This window comes from Carlito syrichta, unplaced genomic scaffold, assembly GCF_000164805.1.
Source record: "Carlito syrichta isolate Samal-C Ts95f unplaced genomic scaffold, Tarsius_syrichta-2.0.1 Scaffold305644, whole genome shotgun sequence".
Lineage (NCBI taxonomy): Eukaryota > Metazoa > Chordata > Mammalia > Primates > Tarsiidae > Carlito > Carlito syrichta.
The window spans coordinates 189,052-192,618 of NW_007249740.1; positions in this window are offsets into that span (position 1 = coordinate 189,052).

A 3,567-nucleotide genomic window follows, 5' to 3' on the forward strand; every position below is an offset into this window, starting at 1 on the left:
AGGTCCACTGAGGCACAAGGATTTGTTTTATTGCCCTTGACATTCCTCATCTCGACTGATACATCATGTGAGTTCCTTCAAGAGCAGACGTTGCAGCTCATCCAAGGTTGTGTCCCAAGGCCAGGGTTTTGATGATCTTCTTGTACCAAGTGGATGTTCTGACAGAGTACGATCAAAGAAGACTTGGTGTTCTATTCACCCAAGGTACCATTTCTGTCTCATGAATTATCTTAGGCTGTAACGCCATCTTGACAGATGCTCTGTCTTTGAAAAGAATTTTAACTGTGCCTTAAAAACATTTTCTCCCCATCCTGAAAGTGGTGAAATGGATGCCTGAGGCCTCGTGAAGTGCCTGGGTCCTGCGAGGACGTTTTCAGAAAGCACACTCACGTGTTGCTGAAACAGTGACATCCAGGGTGTTTTCATTCCGTGTTTTCAGGAAGAGAGGAGTGTGGGGCACAGGACTTTTGGATTCGAAGACTGAACATGTTTTCAATGTCTCTGCTCCCTCCCCACATTGAGGTCATACACGCTTGGCTCAATGGTTCTCTAGTGGTTCCTAAGGTTCTTACACCTACGGTAATTAAGAAAAAAATAATAGCGGTTTGGGGAAACAGGGGAAAAGAAAAAAAATTTTGCAATAATCTGAGTAAAATTATTCCATTATTAAAATTACCCCATTTTTAAATCATAAAATCATTATCCATAAATTCTTTCATTATTAAAAATTCGATGTGTAATTAATGTAATTTATGCCTAATTCATCAGACCTAGACTTGACCACATACCTGAGCAAACTCTAGAATTAAACGTTGACTTTAACTTGGGATTCGTTATCTATTGCATTTCATTTGGCTGAACACATGCGGTCTGTGACTTGATTTTGAGAGATGCCATTTACAAGACATGCAGCCCCCTGCTGCTTGGGAAGACTTCATGGGGTGATTACCGATCTCCCTTGCTCTGGAAGGACACCTTCTGGTCTGGCGCGAGGTGGTCTTCTGTGTCCATGAGCAGTAATGAAGAGTAGGCGTGATGTGGGTGCTCCATTAGGGGCGATAAAACGCCCTGCTGGGTTTTAGAAAGGAGACCCATTGAAATGCAATGGTGGCTTAACCCCAGGGGCTTGAATGGTGATGCTGCAATTATGTTAAGAGCTGGAGAAGTGTTATTAAAATCTTTCAGAACAGCCAATCTGCCCGCCCTTTGGACGCTTGCTTTGTCCTTTTGGAAATTGTTTCTGTTTTCAGAGTTATGAGCCGTGGCCGTAGCAGCAAGCCCAGGACCAGGTGTTGCTGGGAAATGAGAGAATCTGCGGACCGTTGGCTGGGATCTCCTGCATTTGGCCCAAACGATTTCCCATAGAAAAAATAGAGCTCCCTCTAATTCTGTGTTCATGAACACCCATCCCCACAGCTTTACGGTGGTGCGTTCTTACCTGTTTTGCGTCTACTCTCTGTGGGCTTTGTTCTGATGTGGTTTGTTTTCTTTTGTTTGTTTTGCTCTGGGGATGTCTTTTGTGTGTCTTTTCTATTTGCCATGCGTAATGTTATAATACAGATCATAAATGAGGGTTTGCCTCTGTTTGGAAATGGCAGTTAATGGGGACTGAGCACACAGTGCATACCTTCTCCTGAAGTGTCACTCAATGAATGAAAATATCACCTGGTTTCCTTTCTTTCTGTTTATGGCTAGAAATTGCAAACTTTTTGAGAAAGTTTCAATGAGTATCAGACATAGAATACATGTTTGATTATATGTTCTGCATGTACAATGCAATGACTCAAAACTTTTTAAAAAGTTTATCATCATTGGTCAAATTGAATGTTTTGACTTAAGATGAAAGCTTTATTTTTATATTTTGTTTTAACTGAGGATTGGCTCTGTTTTGGATTAAGCTTTTTCTCATATTTCTGTCTTGCTAGATCTCTTTAGGCAATATTATCTTGGCTTGCATCATTGAGATTTCAGGATAATTTACTTTTAATAACACTGAGAAATGGGCCAATATTACCATACATTTGATTGGTTCACTGCATCAATCAAAATAAAATTTTACTGCATTAAATAAATATAATTAGGTTTAAAGTAAAGAAGGAACACTAGAACACACACACATTTATATGGTTCATATATATGTGTTTATTTTAAATTGCAATTTACCTCCCTAATCTTGAATTGTGCCACAAATCTTCAAAAAGAAACATATATTTTAAAAAATCAGTGTGCTCAGTTGGCAGTGATGGGTATACTTAATGCTCAGACTGAAAGCTATTTGTACCACTAAAGCTATTGAAATAAAGAAAAATAATTTTTAAACAATAAGATCAAATTGCAATTTACCCAAGAGGTCATATTCTGGGTCATATTTTATTAACTTTGAAGTTTTCTTAAAGTAAATGGGGATTTCTTATTATCATTGCAAACCTTAATAATGAAAAACATAAAATATCACTGAAAATCAATGCACGAAGGTTGCTCTAAGCTATTTTTAGCCGTCATCATTTGTATATGTCTCCTACTAATATCACTAATAAATGGTTTCACTAGGTTTTAATAATAAGAGTCACACCTATTATTTAACTTTTTAACAATAATTTTTCCTTTATGTTTTATATATGGTCCAGGAGACATTTAAGGAGAAGGAAGTTTGGACCTCAAAGCAAGTTAAACCTTATTAATGCCTCTGGCATTCCTTGTCATTTGCAGTCATTATTTGCTGATACTAATTTCAGAATCTTAAAATTCAGCAAATCGACTCATGAAATGTGTTACCTTCCGAAGCAAAGTCTCCATGTACATTGTGGAATGACCTTCCTGCCACTAACTCGCTCTGAGGAAGAGCAACAGCCATGAGCTGGCTTCATCGTCCGGAAGGAGAGGCACAGTGCGACCCAGGCAAGTGTTTACTGAAACAAGCACTTCACTAGACCTGCATGTTCAGAAAAGACATGAAGTGCCCCGTCGTGTCCCCCGAGGGCAAGATTTATTTTTGTGAGGCCTTCTGAGGGACTTTCTCAAATGTTCATTCTGTGTGATGGGCTGCAAGAGATCACAGCTGAATCACCACTGAGCACGCGGAATGCAGAGTTGGGACAGTCTGGTAATTCTCTTTTCAGGACGCCTTTCATGATATTGTGCATTCAGTGAAAATATCACAATTCGTACTATATCATGATCTGGAATCCAGGTAACTTAGCAAACAGTAGCCAAGTATGATCCCCTGACGAGGACCTCATCATGCAGGTGTGTAGACACACTTTAGAAACACTTTATATGCACATACTTTGCATATATGAAAACATTTAAAAGTTTTAAGAATCCAAAAAAATGCACATGCTCCCTTTCCTTTGCTCCGTCCTAAAGAGGACTTTCTTTTCACGTCTTTGTGAGTCTAGGGTGACCCATCTCTGCAATTTGAAATAATAGATGGATATCTAGGACACCATGCATCAGATACCATACAGAGTGCTATTTTAAAGATTTAGTAAAACAAGGCAGGAGAAGTGTAATCGGGTTCCACCTGCTGGTTCCCTCTTCTGCTGTGAAGAGATGTCACTCTCATAC